This window comes from Pleurodeles waltl, chromosome 12 (assembly GCF_031143425.1).
Source record: "Pleurodeles waltl isolate 20211129_DDA chromosome 12, aPleWal1.hap1.20221129, whole genome shotgun sequence".
Lineage (NCBI taxonomy): Eukaryota > Metazoa > Chordata > Amphibia > Caudata > Salamandridae > Pleurodeles > Pleurodeles waltl.
In genome coordinates, this window is record NC_090451.1 from 171,164,525 (window position 1) to 171,184,842 (window position 20,318).

The 20,318-nt window shown below is 40.5% G+C and overlaps 1 protein-coding gene across 1 annotated transcript in view; it reads right to left on the reverse strand.

Annotated features, from left to right (window-relative positions):
- CIBAR2 (CBY1 interacting BAR domain containing 2) overlaps positions 1-20,318 on the reverse strand; it is a 254,259-nt gene that overhangs the window by 174,755 nt on the left and 59,186 nt on the right. The gene's annotated exons all lie outside the window — the stretch shown is intronic.

Consider the following 20,318-nt stretch of genomic DNA (forward strand, 5'->3'; position numbering starts at 1 on the left):
GAAAACATCATGGAATCCATGCAAGGCATACCACCTTGGATTTCCCCAGGTGCCTAACTTTAAAAAATGTGCAGGCTACTATGTTTTTCAAGATGTCAGCTGAGCTTGAGCCCCAGTTCCACAGCTATCTACATGGCCAGAAAAGTGCCAATTTTCACTGGGAAAATGTGGCATCCATGTTGCATTTTGGGTCCTTTGCTGTGGTGGGCACTAGGCCTACCACCACAAGCATGGTACTATTTTTTATTGTAAAGCTTTACGGAACAAAGAAGTTTAAAAACATTTGTTGTGACCTATTGGATTTCTCTGCATTGTGCCTTCCAAATGCAAGCCAGTGTGCAAGAAAGAAGACGCTTTGTAAAATGCACTCTGAAGCACATGCTAATATGGGTGCCTACAAATTCAAACAATTTCAGGGATCTGCAAATAACCACTGCTCCTACACTCCGTATCTGGTGTACATTTCAGAAATACATAGGTTTCCTCATGCACATTATTCGCTTTTCATATGTTACCATCTAAATTGCTCTATAGTTTGCACACATTGAAAAAAGCATTGTAAAGTGCAGCTCAGTTGTTCGCTCTAGGTAACTCAGGCTCTTGGAAAAACCTATTTTCTCTGTATAACCCTGTAACTTGAAGGGTCAATGTCCAAAATCATTTATTATTTTTGTAAGTGACCTTCATGAGAAAAAGTGAACATTGAAAATGTTGTCAATCACTGAGCAGAGGCATTGGGACAGTTCACACTTAGTGCTTCCATTAGCATGGCCATCTTGGGTCCTGAGCCGAGGCGTTGGAACAGTTCAGACGTGGTGCTTGCATTAGCATAATCATCAGAGAGCTAGAGCTCTCTGTTGAAAGAAAAATAATTTGTCTTTCAAAATGTAAAGGTTTTTCCAGCCATATACATTTCATAAATGTTTATATCTATTTAATTATTTATATGGCTTTATACCTAGAGTTTGACTTTGTTTCTATGTTAGCACAACTGATAGCTACTACTAATAAATGCAGAGGTTGTGTCTCTGGTCTCCTATAATACTTTTTAATTCTCTTTCTTATGCTACCAGAGTAGTCTCATGTTAATCTACATTTAAGTACATAAGATGGTGACGAGGCTGTGGACTGGGAAAGATATTTTATATTTTAATCTCTAATTCATATTAGGTTAATTCCTCAAGTGCTTCCCTGCAAACTCTTCAAAGGACACAGTGCTTTTTACATCATAATTCGGGCACCACAATAGAGACCAACTGAGATCATGATGCCCTAATTTGTCAATTTGCATGATTCTGGCTCACATTAACTTTTTAATTTATTGAGTTCATTTTGCTTTTAGCAGTGAGCAAATCAAAGTGCAGCACCAATTTTACACCATAAATCGAGAACTGTGACAGATAAAGACTTGTTTTAGTACAATGTTGCCAAGTGCTGTGATGAAGTTACCCTAATGTGCCAATTTGTATGCTTCTGGCCTATTGCTAAGTAGCCCAAATTAATTCTGGAATTTATAATTCGTTTTACTTTTTAGTTGCTAGCCAATCAAAGTATAATGCACCTTTTACACTATACACTGGGAACCGTGATAGAGACAAGATGTAAAATTTTGCTGAAATCAAACCACCTTAATTTTCCAATTTCCATGCTTCTGACTTACTGCTAAGGGGTCTGGATTAAATTTAGAACTTTTAGTTTCTTTTGCTTTTTAGCTACTAGCAAATCAAAGTACAGCACATCTTTTACACCATAAATCAGGATCCATGACAGAGGAATGATTTAAAATGCAAAATATTTAGGAGATCAATCTGCCCACATTTGCCAAGTGTCATGCTTCTACCTTTTTAGTAAGTGGCTTGAATTAACATTTGAATTTATAGTTCACAGTGCTTTTTGGCAGTAATGACTTCGAAGTCACACGCCAGGAACTGTAATAGAAAAACACATAATTCAGAGTGCCTAATATTGGCAAACTCTGTATGCACTGCTGTGCTAATTTCCATGCCTCTGGCAGATTTTGTGGACTTGCTACAACTTTTTGCTTGTTTAATACAAAACTATTATAAAACTTTAAGTGGTTTGTTTGCAGGGGGGCTACTGTTGCCTTTCCTTTAGCCAGGTGTTATCTACAGGCCATCTCAGGACCTGAGCATCCTGACCGGAGGCATTAGGAACAGTTCATAATTGACGCTTGAGCAGAGTTAACTTTAGGAAGGGGTAACCGAACTTAGAATCACCAGTAAGAACCACTGAAATCTATCCAAGGAACGTTCCTCCCATCTGAATGTCTGTATAATTAGCAGGTTTATTTCCAAATAAAACCAGCACTGTAAGAGCTCTCCTGAGTACAGGCGTATACAGGAACTCAGGACTGTTTTGTGCTTCTCAGATTCCTTTTTTTCTTCAAACCTTTAATATGGATTCACCTGTGATACAAGTCTGTATATTTGTGTGGTCTTTTGCAATTTTTTAAATTTTAATGCTTTTCATTTGTATTTCCTTTTTGGTTATTTATACATTAGTAACCAATTAGTACACTTTACATATGTAGCCATTCTCCCTTCCTGTAGCATAAAGATACGATTCTGATAATTGGGATTTACTCCATGATAGCTTTCACTTTTCATTAAAAGGTTAGCAAAGAATACTGTACAATTTGCTTCATATTTCATAAACCATAAAATATTGAGATTTGATGTCAATTCCAGGAAGGTGTTTTAGCTTTTAGCACTGGTATTTATGACTTATTTTTAGTTTATCCAATAAACAATGCCGATCTAGAACATACTCCTGGAATTTAGTATATTTTTTTCACATGCCTGGCCTTTCCTCCAATGTATAGCCTCTAATAAGGGAAGTGAGTGGCACTCTTCATTTTCCAATTGTTATTTTCATTTTGTGTATCACATGTAATATCATATATCGCTGTATTCTTCATCAGTTGTTTTACATGACTTTTCTATCTTTCACAGCTATGTGTTTTAATACATTCGATTATTTTATTCTAGTGTTTTAAATATCAATATAATGAATGAAATGTTCTATGAAAATGTGCTATTCTAATTGTGTGACTGTCTGATTTCCTTTCTGGCAAAGCCAATCACATCCCTCTGGTTTGTACAAAATGGTTTAAAAACTGTGGGAAGTTGTCAGTTCACTTGGCCAGGGTCTGCAAAAAGGAAAGCATTCCCAAAGTGATTGGAGCAGTAGTGAAAGAAGCTAGAGAGACTATGATTGGCCATCTTGAGAAGGAAAGGATATACCATTATGACAGTCTCAAGGTTATATTCAATGAAAATAATTGGAAAAAAGTTATCAATATGCTGGAAACAAATAGCTGTTTTGTTACTGGAAAGCCAGTTGATCCAGTTCTTGCATAAGCAATATATATTATTTATGTCGTTATTTATCTACTGTCTACAGTCAGAATCATCAGATCTACTGTCATAGCTACTGTGTTATAGGAGTTCATACATAATCTTTAAGTCTTTAAACGTGTTTAATTATTATATGTCTCCTATTTCACTAACAAAGAATCTCAACCCTTAGAGGATCGCTATTCCATACATACATATTGTGCTTGCATGCGGGGAAACCTAAATTGTATTCTCTCTTCCAGTTATCCACTCAGTGCTTTAACTCTCTAATATATATCCCAAAATTTCAGGCTTCCTATAACACCGGAAGAAGAAATGGAACTTTTGAGAGAAGAGGAAGATGAAGTTAAAGCCTGATTATATCAACTGTAAGATTAAATGACCAAATTCAGTTTACATCACATGAATGTCACATAATCACGTCTATAAACAGTTAATTGTCTAAAACATTTCACCATTCAAATTAACAGTGGGTGACAAATATACAGAAAAAGGTGAATGATGCTAGACTATATAAAAAATATTATGAGGACTGCGAAGTTCTAGTTGGTTTCCAGAACTATGTAAAGTCAGTCTCCGGGTCTTCAGCTCAAGCAAGAGGTAATGCTAAAAGGCTCCTACTTCTATGACTACTCTGACTACTACTAATCCTGATTTTCAATGTAGTATATAATAACAGATTTGTATTTATTTTAAGTGAAGTTGGAAAATATTGCAACATTCCTGTTCTTCTACAATCCTGATGTACCACCGATATAAGTCATAAAGGACCTCTAACACAAACAGGAGTTTTTCAATCTCCTTAAATCAATGGGATTGTCACATAAGATAATAATCAACTATATGAAAAATATAAAGTGTTTTTTTCCATCATCAAATTGTAGCTACAAATATGATACAACAGGACAGTGACCTTTATGCATCGGCTCAACATTTTCATTGCGTGATGAAGGACATGCCTAAGAAAATCAGTAGCGACATTTCAAAAGAAGTGACTCGCAGAAGGTAACAGTTTATGACTTGCAAAGTATAATAGCCATCACATGATTGTTAGCAATGACATTTTCTTTAATTGCACATTTACAATTTCAAAATGGTAAATTTAATATGTTCTATGATAAATCGGCAAGCTCTCTGTCACTTATTATGTCTTTCCTAATATTTCTTAGATATAAGGGGTTTATAGCAGAGATAAAGATCCCTGGGCATTACTTACTGATTTTGGAAGACTTCCCCAAAGATATAAAAAAGCTAAACAACTAGCAGGACTTAGAGGCACTATTTCTCCTAAAGCATGTGTTAAGAACTGGCGTTGTGAAATATTTTTAGGTACTTAATCAAAAGAACGATAAGAATCAAATAAAGCCTTACTGTTTCATCTTCATGGCCATGTGCAATAATTAATGATTCTCTTAATTTAAAGAATCACTTTTAAATTATAGAAAACAATATCTAAATATTACAGTTTCCCAATTTTACAGGCTGAAAAATGAAGACCATACTATGATGGGGAAGGGACCTACTTTGCTGTTGTTGCTGTGCTAAAGCACAAAACAGCAACCAAGCATATGGCATCTTTTTGCTCAAGTTGGAAAGAACAGGTATTGAGTTAAGAGAGAACTGTTTATGTCAAAACTATAAATATAACTGAATATTTCCACACCAGTCACTACTATATCAGATGCCATCTTCACATCCCTACACTTGCTTTAACTCTGCCTACATGAGCTGCACTTCTTCTGTGTATGGACCGTTTTTTGCTTACCCTTTAAATGCTACAGAATGTTAATACTCCAGTCACAGATGCATCTTCATGCCTTCTATGTGAATTCATATTAATTTTCCCCTTTTCCTGTGGTGGTTTTAGCAATATTACGTGATGGGGACGGCCTGAGATATTAAAGAAAAAGACGACAGCATCAACAAATAATACTTTTTTTGTTACAACTGGCTATGCAACTAAATCTTTAAGGGGTGGGGAAGTCATCCTTTTGCCGTTGTCAAAGCCAACCCTCCAAGAATAGAACAAAAAAAATATTTGAGACCTTGAATGGACCTAGTGGTGGGTTTGTGGCCTATTGCTAAGTGTAGGTACCTAGTTTCCCTTATTAATAACCCTCTTTCCAACATAAGTCAACTAAATCTGCGAATAAACTTTCAGGAGCGATAGCTTGCCCCATAAAATTCAGTGGAGCGATATCCTGAACCTGTTTGTACTGAGGCCATCTTAGGAACAGAAAAGCCAGTGGTTCTTGTAGAGTATCAGCTTGGCATTGTGCTAGGCTCTACATGTGTGGATAATGTACTGTGCGACGTGTACCGACAACCAATTACATTTCCCAGCAGCCCCTTACCCATCATGTAGTTTGGACACCCGGTAGCCATCTGGGTTATCGTGGTTCACAGTGTATTTGCTAGGCGTTCATCATAAGATGTTCCTATAACCACGATCCTGATTTGTGGACTAGGATTTCATTTTGCAAATAACTGCTTTCTTATGAATGGCACTGGGCATACAGATAAGTATTCTGTGCTCTGAACATTAACGTTGACATATTTTAAACCCTTAACAAGGAACTCTGAGCATTTCTGAAGATTTAAAAACATTGATTCATTACTCATTTGGGGTGAACTCCTATGATGGGAGAGAAATAAGTCTCAAGTTATGTATTTATGATTATGTGTATGATATTAGAAATGTCAGTAAGAAGTGTAATAAATAAGGAAGCAGAGACTCTTAATGGCTATTAATTACCTTTTGTAGTGGCTCAAGAATTAAGCAGGAACTAAACTCATCTCGTAGGGAGAGTGTTGTGATGGAGCTATTTTTCATATTAAATATTATGCATCCATATAGACATTAAAATGTGTGCAAGCAAATGCATTAAAAGTGTACTATTTATGCTAAAGTTTAGATTGGCCATAGTTAATATAGGCTTGTGTTTGAAAATGGATAACATCTGATCTGTTTGCCATTTGGTTTCATATTATATGTGTGTATCTTTAGTTCTAGTAAGTGACTCCACATTTACAAATATGTGTTCTTATTTTTGTTATAATAAGAAATATTTTCCTTTTACATTATAGCTCGTTAGCACATTCTACAGCTGTTGCAGCGCACCTGTGTTAGTATTGGTTGGTCCAATGCATTTCAGTTACTTGCAGTTAACAGTAAGCTTGAAGTATACTTACAGAAGCTTCATTGTGTAGGACCTTGAGAAAATAAGCATAGATTATCTTCGTGTGCTTTAACCTGTTGGAGCATTTTATATGAACCATGTGTAGGTGTATCAATTGTGAAAACTTTGTGATTTAAGCTAATGCAATTTAGACAAGAACTCAGAACCCATTAGGCCTTTCCCAGATATATTACATACATGCTTATGTCCACTTTGAGACAGCTCAGAACAGAGTAGTGCGCTTTTTATAAGAGAACTGATTTACTTAACTATTCTTTTGAGATAACCTTACTTTTTTCCGTATGACTTTTATTGATCTGAACTTCATATTGATTTACGTATGCATTTATAGATTACTGACTAATACAAATTTTATGATTTCGAATGTGTAATCTTATATCTTTAAGAAACCTTTATGGTTTGAAACAATAATCACTGTCTTGCTTGAGGTGCGTAATGTACTTAATGCAATGATTGATAACGAGCTTCAGTTGTGAATCTTGATTCGTCAGAGCACTTTACTGGCCCCAAATTTGAACAGATAACAACACAGCAACCACAGTCACGCAGTTTGAGGTTATCTTACTGTAAGGAGAAGTGTTGATGTACATATATCAATGCCACTCATCATCATCACTTTACTTTATTTCGGTAAAAACACACCATAAAAGTACAGTACAAAGCAATCCAAGAGATAAAATATAAGAAGAAAAACAGATAAAATTGGAAGCGAACTCTAAAAATCAAGAAAATTTAAAACAGAATAAAACAACAACTAAAATGATTTCCATGAGTATAAAGTTTTTTAAAAAAAAGACATGCAACCTTAGCTAGATAATAAATACATTAAACTAATATCCATGCACTTATGTGTGACAGCTATGCACTATAGTGCCTACTTCTAATATCTACTACTAAGTCTTGTTCTTTAAAATCCCAAGTCTAAAACGCCAAATAGATTCAAAGAATTTTGCCACAGGGCACACAATTTGTACGGATGAGTCTGACTTGAGTACTCTCAGAGCAGGTAAGCAGCTCCTAAAACCCATTTGTTTGCACAGAGGGATGATTCAGAGAGCCCTCGGTTTACAATATGCAGGACATTGGAAGCAGTCTCTTCATTCTCACAGCCCATCGGACATGACTTGGACTTATTGATTGAATTGGGCCATTTATAAGTTAGAGAACGCAGAGGAAGAGACCCTATTCTAAATCTAATGTATAGGGCACGCATGAATGGAGAGAGTGCTGCATCCATGAAGAGCTCAAGATCGGAGTGGCATTTAAATTGGAGAAAACTGTCAGTCATGGAGAGGGGCAAAACTTCGGCCAATTGCACGGTTTGGACATTAAACCAAAATGCGTCCTTTAAGATCTGGGCGTCATTTTTAGGGATAGAGGAAGGATCCTTCCAATAAGACCCCAGACCAAGATGAGATAAGGGCCGTTCAACATAGGCAAACCACTTAATTCTGGTAGTAAAATTGGTGCCCACCAGATTGGTCAACCCGCATCTAAATGGAATAAGAGCATCTAATGACCATAAATGAATCCAGAACAACAGTGGCCTTAAGGCGTCAATCTGATTAATTGGGAGGAGGTTTAAGTCCATTCGAATGGGCAAGGAAGGGGTACTTGAAGGGACTCTTAACAGCATCTTTAAAAACAGGTTTTCCGCCCTTACCAAGTCCTCCAGATTGCAATGGCCCCATAGCTCAGCACCATACAAAGACCCCCACCCCTGCGGCTTGAGATTTGTATATTTCAAGAGCAGGAGTCAAAGCAAATCTGGGGATTCTGATTGCGAATCTCACAATATCACCTGCCCTTTGTTTCAGACACGTTAATGATTTCTGGAGATGGGCATTCCAGTTATGTGAATCTTCTAGTTTAACACCTAGGTAATCAAAAGTGCCCACTCTTTCCAATGTGGAGCCCTCTAAGCGAACAGGTCTTTCCATCTTATGCTTTTTATCTCCAAACACCATGTATTTTGTTTTAATGAGTTGATTTCCAGGCCGTGGTCTTTGCAAAACTCCATAAACCTCGCAAGCAAATTTGAGAGGCCCATGGCTGATCGGGATATTAACAAAGTATCATCAGCAAATAGAAGACATGGAATCTTCTGCCCTTCCATATTGGGGGCATCGCTAGAGCAATCAAAAAGGTAGGGAATACATGCATTGATAAATAAGAGAAACAAAGTGGGTGCAAGTACACAACCCTGTCTCATGCCACGATCTGTGGGGAACTCTGAAGTCAGTTCACCTGCCAGTCCCCATCGTATTCTGGCACGGTTGCCTGTGTAAAGATCTCTAATTATATTAAGCACGGAGCGGGGAACTCCAGCTTTACTCATAACTTCCCCCAGTTTTTTATGCAGGACAAGGTCAAAAGCGGATTTCAGATCTACAAATGCCATGAAGAGATGGCCTTAATCCACATCTACAGTTTTCCACTTTATGGTAGTAAAGCGGAAAACCTGGTCCATAGTGCTGACCTGGTCTCTGAACCCTGCCTGGAGGTGGCTTTGTGACTGGTTGTTCGCTATCCATTTCTTCAACCTACTTAATAGCCGATAACAAAATATATTTTGTAAGTTATCTAGTAGGCTGATTGGTCTATAATTCCCTGGTAGTCCTTTCTTACCTTTCTTATGTATTGTCACAATTATAGTCTCCTTCCAAGAATCAGGACAGGACGTATTAGTCAAAACAACATTCAAAATCCTGTTTACATACGGGGTCCAGTTATTCAAATCTGATTTATACATATCTGAGGGGATTCCATCCGGGCCAGGAGCTTTCCCTGATTTCTGAGCGATGATTGCCAACTCAGTTTCTTTTAATGTGAAGGGAGGCAAGGAAATCACTGATTAATGGAATGGCGGCATCTCTCCAGAGCTGGTGGCTTCAGGATCAAATGTAGAACCATACAGCTCCCTAAATTAAGAGAGCCAGGTATCAGGGGCAATGTAACACTCTGGGTTAAATGTATGATTTTGATGTCTACGCGTGACCAAACGTGTTTAGAGTCGTGGGCCCTGGCAATCTCAGCCAATTCACCCCATAGTCTCTCCTCATACTTAAGTTTACACACCCTACATATGGAGGCATAATTTCTTCTTGCCCTCACAATGTCTTCCCTATCTTAAGATCTTAACACTTTAATCAGGCTACTTTTAGCCTCTCAGCACCTCTTGTCAAACCACTTGCTACTAGATTGAAAAGGGGGGGTTGCTTCGGTTCGTAACAGTTTTAGAGAACAACTCCTTGAGGGAGGCAAAGAGGTCTGCATGGGAGGACATAACTTCCAACAAAGTTAATGAGAGATGGTCGTCAAAAAGATGATGTCTAGAAACTAGAACACGAAGTTTGTCCCGTAACTTGTTGGACCTCTGAAAGGAATCCCATCTCAATGTGCGCCTATTGCTAGATAGCTTCAAGGCGCCAGGAAATTTGGGAACAGGGAAGGACACAGCTCCTGATAAAAGGGTTCTGTCATATACAATTTGGAGAGGCGCATGGTCACTGGTATACGGTAGGCCCACTTTCACATCTATTATATAATGCCATACCCTCAAATCCAGAAGAATGTAATCCTGGGTACTAGTATGTGATTCCCTAAAAAAGGTTGGTCTAGCAGGGGTGTTACCTGGGTAGCGGCCATTACCAAGACAAAGACCATGAAGTATTATGAGATCTATTATCTGCAGCATCCTACTACAAGCGGTAGATGGCACTGGCTGGGTTAAAAGAAAGGGGATATTCCAGGCTTCGTCTTCAATCTGCGTAGCCTCAATAAAAGCAGAATTAAATTCAATTGGCGCATTAAGATCACCCGCAATAATGATGCGATATTTGGGATGGAGGTCTAACATTAAGGTGTTCAAGAAATCTATGGTAGCAGACCGATGGTTAGGAGGGCCTGGTCTGTTATAGACGTTTATACATAGGACAGGGTGTTGTAAATCAGTAGCGATCAGATGAAGCATTAGCAGAAGTCATCTTGTATTTAGCAACTATTGTGAACATTTCAAGGAATCCATTTTGTATTCACGGCAGCCATTTTCTCTGCCACATGCTGCCATGTGTTCTGTCCTAACTTTCTGTTAACTACTCTTGAAAATCCATCTAGTGACAAGTTATATTTAGCATCTCCCACTTTCGCACATGCCCAGTAAGATCTGCAGCTGTTAGTAATCAGTAACAGACAGCAATGTGTCAACTAGTCCTTGAAAACTTTTAGCCCCTCCTACCTGTTGACTGTGCATTTCCATAGGACCTTATATGTATATAAGTCTTGCTTCTATAATTGTACCACCTTCTTTTAGCCCCTGCGTCGGTATAAAAGGACCATGCTCTCTTAGTTCAGTGTGCTACTTCAAACATTACCGAAGGGTGCTGTTTGAACTGTAGTACCACCTCATGTGGTTTAATAAACTTTGTCTTTTATTTCAGTTTCTGTGCCAACTTCTTCCAAATCGTCTGAGGACTTTGTGCAGAGAAGGGCGAACCCCTTGCACTAGTAGGTCTTGCTGAGGCTTACTTCGACAAATTGGTGCCCGAACAGGGACTCATCGGCGACACGGACGCCCGACAGATTGGTTACGATGAAGGATTGGGATCTCGCTGCGGACAATCAATGCCTGAGGAGACCAGAGTCTTGGCAACCATGGCGTTTTTCCCTTCTTTCCGATTTGACCATCCAGGTGGTGCCGGTCCTCGACTGAGATCCTTTTTGTTCATTCGTCATGCAGTGACCATTTTGGTCGATTTTAGAACTTGGCAGTTGGAACCTGGACGCCCTGTGATTGGTAAGAGCCGTTTTACGGCACTTGCTGTGGGTTTTGATGCCTTTGTTTGGTAATGAAGTTTAGCACCACTTACTGTGGCTCTCATGTTTTTGGTGACTAGTCAATTTGTATCCTTTGAATTGATAAATAAATTGCAATTTATATAGGCAGGTAATGAGGAGAATTTTCTCCAATTTAATTTTGATTTGAACGGCACCTTAAGTGCTACTTTGATTATAATATTGCATATTCTGCACTATTTTTGGCATGCCTGTTTTTAGCGCACTTCGTAGGATGTGTTGCTTTTGTAATGGTACCAATTTGAGACTGGAAGAATCGCAACCGGCACCCCCAGAGGGGAAGCCCAATAGAGATATGTATGTTAAACATGGTCTTTCTTCTATAATGTACAGCACATTATGGAATAAATACACTTGTGCGGATCCTGAGTTACGTTGGCCTATGCATGGGTCATTTGATTTGCGAAAGATGGAGTATGTGGAACAATGTATGTGTAAGCGAAGGTCTAGGCAAGATATGTTTGACTGTGTACGAATGTGGGAGAAAGAAGTGCGTGGACGAGTGAAGCGTGAGCAAGCCTTGTTTGAGAAAGAGCAGCGGAAGAATGTATATGTGAAAGCATTGGAAATTAAAAAGAAATAAATAAATGACTTAAAGGAGATAGAAGAGAAAGAACGTTAATTACGGGTAATTGGCCAATACACTGTTAGGCAACCTCTCTATCCTATCCTTAATAAACCACACAATGATTTTTTTGTTACTAGATCGCCCTCCACCTCCGTATGTCGTTCTTCTGCCCCTCACGAGTTAGCTGAGGTCTCCGGTTCGGAGCAACAGAAGATACAAGACAGTCGCTCTATGTTGCCTGCTGACCGTGCGTCTGAGCTTAGATCTATTGCTCGTAAAACAATTTGTAGCATTGTCTCTGCTTCTGAACTTTTAGACAACATGAAAGGGTGGACGGAAAAGGAGCAGCTGTATTTTACTGAGGCATTAGGCACAGAAGTTATTGAACTATTTCGGAAATATTCTGATGAGTTGGAGCCCGATGATGTAGCAGCTGATCATAAGCAAATGCGTGATTGTCTTTTTGTTTTCACCCAGGTGGCTGATGCAATCAGGCGTTTGGTGAAATTATGTGTTGTGGCAACCGTTTGCAAGAGGAGAAAAGGACCGTGGACGTAGTTGCACGGACATCTCAGACCGGCGGGGTGCAAGCTTCCATCTTTGGAACAGATAAGACTATGATAGTTCATGTGAAACCAATGCGGGAGGCCGCGCCTTTGTATGTTCCTCCTAAAGGATTGGGTACAAGTGATGATAAAACTTCTGTTGATGCTAAGGGTTATTTTATTTATAATTGGGTGTATACTCCTTGGAATAGGGCAGATGTAATTGCACTTAAAACAGCATTACCTGACCCGCGGAAAAATCCAGCCGCCTTTTATGAGGAAGTTGAGGGAGCAATTAGTTCTTGTACTATGACTTTGGCTGACATTGATTTATTTTTCGGATTGATATTACCGCCAGATATGTGGAGAACTGTTTGTAAAGTTGATGATCGTGTAGTTTTTGGGGCATCATGGAAAGAATTCGAACAGGTGGATGGGGATAGGGAACCTGCGAAAAAGCTTTTATCAGTTGATTCTAGATCTTCCCGCAGCCATATTAGTTAAGTTAAAAACGATTACCCCCCCCCTAAAAAGATAGATTGGACTGTTTTAGCGTCTTGTAAGCAAAAGGCAGATGAATCAGTCTCTGATTTCTTTACACACTTTGAAGAAGCATTTCATGATTTTAGCGGTCAGTTATTGTCAGATGATACAGACAGACATTTGTTTGTCGATAAAAATGTCACAAATCTGTTACCAGGAATAGCTAGTCGTCTAAAAGCTAGTGAAAGTTCATGGACTACCTCTACTCCGGTTTCTCTTTAGACTATGGCTCATGTTAGACCAACCTTTTTGCCTGCCTCCCTCCACTTTTTGGACACTGTTTTTGCTGGCTTTTAGACTCTGCGCACTTTACCACTGCTAACCAGTGTTTAAGTGCATATGCTCTCTCCCTTTAAACATGGTTATCTGGGATCATACCTGATTGGACTATTAAATTTACTTATAAGTCCCTAGTAATGTGCACTATATGTGCCCAGGGCCGGTAGATTAAATGCTACTAGTGGGCCTGCAGCACTGGTTGTGCAACCCACTTAAGTAGCCCCTTTTCCTTGTCTCAGGCCTGCCATTGGATGGCCTGTGTGTGCAGTTTCACCGACACCTCGACTTGGCATTTAAAAGTACTTGCCAAGCTTAAACCTCCCCTTTCTCCACATATAAGTCACCTCTAATGTGTGCCCTAGGTAACCCCTAGAGCAGGGTGCTGTGTGGGGGAAAGGTAGGACATGTACCTGTGTAATTTACATGTCCTGGTAGCGTAAAACTCCTAAATTCGTTTTGCACTACTGTGAGCCTGCTCCCTTCATAGGTTAACATTGGGGCTGCCCTCATACAGTATTGAAGTGGTAGCTGCTGATCTGAAAGGAGTAGGAAGGTCATATTTAGTATGGCCAGACTAGTAATACCAAATCCTGCTGACTGGTGGAGTTGGATTTAATATCACTATTCTAGAAATGCCCCTTTTAGAAAGTAAGCATTTCTTTGCACTTAAATCTTTCGGTGCCTTACAATCCACGTCTGGCTGGGCTTGGTTGACAGCTCCTTGTCCATTCACTCAGACACACCCCAAACACAGGGTACTCAGCCTCACTTGCATACATCTGCATTTTGAATGGGTCTTCCTGGGCTGGGAGGGTGGAGGGCCTGCTCTCACACAATGGACTGCCACACCCCCCTACTGGGACCCTGGCAGACAGGATTGGACTGGAAGGGGACCTTGTGCACTTCTTAGCCACTCTTTGAAGTCTCCCCCACTTCAAAAGGCACATTTGGGTATAAAACAGGGCCTCTGCCCTACCTCATCAGACACTTGCTGAAGAAGAAACCTGAACCAGAACCTGCATCCTGCCAAGAAGAACTGCCTGTCTGCCTAAAGGACTCACCTGACTGCTTTCTACAAAGGACTGCTGCCTTGCTGAACTCTTGTCTGGCTGTGAAAGTGCTCTCCAAGGGCTTGGATAGAGCTTGCCTCCTGTTCCCTGAAGTCTCAGGACCAAAAAGACTTCTCTTTTTCACTTGGACACTCCGTGCGCCGAAATTTCTGATGCACAGCTTGTTCTGCGGCGAGAAAAACGCTGCACACTGACGCTGATCGACGCGACGCCTTTGGGACGACCGGAACTTCAACGCACGGCCTCGCAAGGACAACCCCGCCCGACCTCAAGAGGAGAAATCGACATGATGCCTGCTGTGAGAGCGAAACTTCGCCGCGCAGAACGACGCGCAACCAGAAAACAAGCAAGAGAATCCAGGCACAGACCCGGCACATCTGGTAATCCCCGCGATCCACAGAAAGAGACTGTCCGCGGGCCGTAAAATGACACACGACTTCCCCGCGTGAAAAATAACGATGCAAGTCCGTGTGCGCTGGGGAGAAATCGACGCACACACCATTTTTCCACGTATCTCTTCTTCTGTGGCCCTCTGAGGAGATTTTCCACTCCAAACCAGGTACTTTGTGCTTGAAAGAGACTTTGTTTGCTTTTTAAAGACTTAAGACACTTTATATCACTTTTCAGTGATCTCTCTACAAATTCACATTGCAACTTTATTCGTTTTGACCTACAATTATCCTGATAAATATTATGTATTTTTTCTAAACACTGTGTGGTGTATTTTGGTGGTGCTATATGGTGGTATTGTATGATTTATTGCACAAATACTTTACACATTGCCTTCTAAGTTAAGCCTGACTGCTCGTGCCAAGCTACCAGAGGGTGGGCACAGGATAATCTTGGATTGTGTGTGACTTACCCTGACTAGAGTGAGGGTTTTTGCTTGGACAGAGGGTAACCTGACTGCCAACCAAAAACCCCATTTCTAACAGCTTAGTATTATGAACGTCAGGAATTAGAAACAAAAGGTAGCAAGGATAAAAAGATTAAAGAATTAAAGAAGAAGGTTATGTTGGCTCAAGCTTATTGTCTGCCTTTTAGAAGTAGTGATAGAGGTGGACGTGGATCTTATGGTTCTTCTTACACTTGTTCGAATTTGTCTGTTGATCAGTGTACGTATTGTAAGAAATTTGGGCATTGGGCTGCCAATAGTCCAGCACTACGTGTTCAACAGTGCTCACGTGGTCGGGGACAAATGAGAAATCGCTCAGAATATTCAGGGCCTAGAAGAAGCACGAATGATCATGCTAGGGTTGATGCTAATGTACGAGGGCAGGATGGGTTTAACACTTTTGATAGACGGAACCAATACCAGATGTCTAGCTATGTGCAGCCTGATTTCCAAGATTCTGCTTATGCATAGGATTGCCTAGGATGGGGTAAGGAATCAGTTGAAGTTCTAGTAGATCAGAGGGGTCCCTATGTTACAGCACATGTTTTGGGTTCTACTGATCAGTTTCTGGTTGATACAAGAGCTACTCGTAGTGCCTTGTCCAAACAATTGATTCCAAGGGCTCCCCTGTCTGGCCTAACCATTACATCGATCCCCTAGCCCACTGTCACAACCACTTGCATTCCATGTTGATAAATGTACTGCTCCATGTCCATTTTTGCTTTCTCCAAATAGACCAGACAATATTGTGGGTCTTGATATGCTCAAGAACTTCAGGGCTACAATACGATGCTCTCCTGAAGGGGTGCATGTTATTTTGAATGATAATCATCCTGTGATGGAAAGAGTTTGTCTTGTTAAAGAGGATATTGCATTAGCTTCACTCCCTAGTACTTTGGGTACTTGGGCTACTTCAGATACTGATGTGGGACAAATGATTATTCCACTGGTGCAGATTAGTGTCAAGGAGGGAGCTGTATTGCCACGTTTGTCTCAATAAAAAAATTCACAGGATGGTGAAGAAGCACTCACACGAATATTATTTAGGTCACCTTTTGTCTAAGGAGGGCCGTGCACTTACATCAGATCGTATTTAAGCAATTTTAGACACACCAGTACCCTCTACTCAGAAAGATGTTCGTGCATTCCTTGGTCTTACTTCTTTTTGTAGGCAATGGATATTAGGGTTTTCACACATTGTCAAACCTTTGCTAGCACTTTCGACTAAAGATACTCCAATGCCCCTCTCAGGGACAGATGAATGTGAGACTGCTTTCAGGCAGCTACGACAAGCCCTTTGTTCAGCACCAGTGTTAGGTACTCCAGATTACACAAAGCCTTTTGCACTTTACGTACATGAGAAAGATGGATGTGCATTGTCAGTTTTAGTACAGACACATGGCGATAAGCAGTGCCCCTGGGCATATTTTTCAGCAGTACTTGATCCTGTCGCTCGAGCGTTGCCCGGGTGTTTTCGTTCAGTTGCCGCAACAGCTGTGTCAATAAGTCAGAGTGAAGGGATAGTTTTGTCACATAAGCTGTTGGTGTTAGTACCCCATGCGGTTGATGCTCTTTTAAATCAAACAAAGACACAACATTTAACTAGCGCTCGCCTAACAGGATATGAATTGACATTGCTGGCTCCTCACATTACACTGAAGAGATGTGCAACACTAAATCCAGCCACTCTGTTGCCAAATCCGGTGACTCAGCCTCAGTCACAAGAAACACATGATTGTATATTCCTTACCGAAGAACAGACAAACGGTCATATTGATTTACAAGGTACGCCCCTTCCAGAAGTAGACGGCGAATTGTGAGTTGATGGGTCTTGTTGCCAGGCGGTACGACCTCAGCTGCATATGCAATCACCACAATACACACGGTAGTGGAGACAGCTCATATACCACAGAAGTCGGCTCAAGCAGCTGAACTAATAGCTTTGACACGAGCATGTGAGCTTAGTACTGACTTATGTGTGAACATTTATACAGACAGCCGCTATGCTTTTGGAGTAGATCATGATTTTGGTTTGCTTTGGAAGGAGAGAGGCTTTCTCACATCCCACGGGATGCAGATAATGCACGGAGAATTAGTGCATAACCTCTTGACTGCATTGACATATCCAAAGAAACTAGCTATTGTGAAATGTAGTGCACACAAGAAAGTGACCGATAAGATAGGGCAAGGTAATGCCCTTGAGGACCGCGTAGCACGTGAGACTGCGATGCAGCAAAGTACTACTTCTATGTACGTAGTGAAGTCACAAGCTGAACGTTGGCATAATGCTGGACAAGATGTATTAGATATACCGAAATCTGCTTCTGTGAAATAACGTGAGCAATGGTCTGAAGAAGGAGAATTGGATGATGAGGGCTGTTGGCGCAATAAGCAGATGGATAAATGGAAATTGCCTATAGCTTTTGTACAACCTATGGTTCAGATGGCACATGGGCTGGCATATGTTGGAGCTTCAACAGTAATGAAGTTGTTTACGCAAGTTTGGGAGCATCCAGAAATTTCCAGTACAGCTAAGAGAGTAGTACAGTCTTGTTTGATCTGTTTACAATACAATCCTGGAAAAGGTACACGAACTCCTGCGGGAGGGTTTGCTACACCAACTGCACCTTTCGAAGTTCTACAAATGGATTATATTCAACTTGAACGCTGCAGCAATTTAAAGTATGTCTTGGTGGTGGTATGTGCCATCAGTAAATGGATAGAGGCGTACCCAACAAAGGATACTACTGCCATTACCACAGCGAAGGTGCTTTTGAAATAATTTTTCCCTAGGTTTGGTGTTTGCAGACTTTTATGGAATGATAACGGACCTCATTTTGTTGTGGAAGTTATTACGTATGTCCTGAAAGGATAAGGGATCAATCAGAAGTTCCATGTGGTTTTCCACCCACAATCAGCAGGGTTGGTGGAAAGGTATAATGCTACTTTGAAGCTGAAGTTAGCGAAGATACAGGCTTCCACATCTTTAACTTGACCGGATGCATTACCGTTGGCATTATTGTCTATTAGGTCAGTGGCACACTCTCGAACAGGCCTTACCCCGTATGAAATAGTATTTGGAAGGCCAATGAACATTTGGGAGTTCCTAAGCCAAATTCTGTATATGATGTACCTTGTGTCCTGATGAATGATTATTTGGCACAGTTAACCAACAATTTGGTTTCTATTCATCAACAGGTTCGAGAAGCACTTCCTGACAGATCTACAGGTGAAGGCCATGAACTCCGACCTGGTGACCAGGTGATGATTAAGTCCTTTGAAAGATCAAGCAGCTTGGAACCAAGGTGGCGAGGCCCAGAGCAGGTGCTCCTTGCGACAAGGACAGCAGTTCGAGTGACGAACCGAAAGAATTGGGTCCATAGTACTCACTGCAAGAGAGTGCTACCTACCTTTGTGTAACCTGCTGTGCTGACCGATCATCAGGAGATTTTGACTACGGAGAAAGGGCGTGCTATATCACCTGATGAATCTGCAAAGTTCTTCCCGGACCATACGATTTCTGGAGTGTTGCAATATAATTTGAGACCGAGGAAAGACCCCGTAGTGCTGTAGAAAACTGGTTGAGCTACCGCCCTGGGTTAGTGAAACGGAGAGCCAATGTGGCAGGGGGGGGATATCAGCCATGAATTAGAGTAGTGACACCCGTCTTGGCCCGTGGTGAAGTAATCAGCGGCTGCCCAAGGATAAGAGCTCCAACGATTGTTTTTAATTAATTTCTGAAAGGGTCGATTATCACTGTTGCTAAAATGAATAACAAACTGATCATTAGTACTATGGGGTTTGTTGTCGTTTTGGTGGTTATAGCAATAATCACCGGTTTGTTGAAAAGAAGGCTCCTGCTCGTGAGTTTTTTGTTGCCACTACTAGTGATCCAGAGGATCACTATTACTTTACGCTTCCCTATCAGGAACAGAAGCACCGTCACTCGTACTTTGATAATACTTTCATTCAGATTTTGCATCATACTCATAATGCTACAAATACTACTAACTGTTGGGTATGGGAAGGATACCTGCGCATCAAAAGAAAGGAGGAACACCTTTCATTCCTCTTCCTTTTTCACACAATGGTTCTTGTCAAGCTTGATATACGCTTTTGTTTGCATCTGGAAAATGTACAGAGGGCGGACTTCTTTTTCGCCTTAATAAAGTATGCTACCAAGACAAAGATGGGTATCCCCAAGCCAAAGGAACTAAATGGGAATGGGAAGAGTATCAACCGGACAATGTTTCAATACGATATGTCTTCACAAAAATAAGAGACTCTGACAAGAAAGATCAATTTGTGATTTCCGTTACAAAAACTAAAGCAGTTTTATGTATACGTAGCATTGGGCGAATTCCACTGGGGATAAGCGATTGTACCTTGAATTTAACTATTGAGGGTGTAAATAATAGTAGTTTTACAGCTTCACATAATACATATTTTGTTTGTGGTAACTATGGATATTACCAACTACCTGTTGGGTGGTCAGGTGTGTGTTATGTATCTTTTCTATTACCCCCTGTGTTTTTGGCCCCTGCATCATATCACAGAGATCTTAAACTGTTCAATGACATCATTAAAAATAGATATAAAAGGACAATAAGTACAAATGAGGTAGACCAAATGGACACTAGCCTGCAACAAATGTTGATTTTAATTTAGGGTTGTTCTCCTTTGTGGGTGCTGCGTTAAACAGTAGAAAAGTGAGACGATTGATTAGGGTTGTGGAAGCTGTTACCAATCAGGCAGCTCTGGCATTTGGGAATATTACTGAGGAGCTCCAAATTTCGAGGATTGTAGCGGTCCAAAATCGTATGGTACTAGATGTTAGCTGATCGAGGTGGTGCATGTCGCATCATCGGTAGTAGTTGCTGCGTTTTCATTCCAGATCACTCACCTTCAGTATATGATGCAATATCTAAATTGCATAAAATTGCTGCAGAAATCCATACAGAGACTGGTACTTGGACTTTTTCTGGAT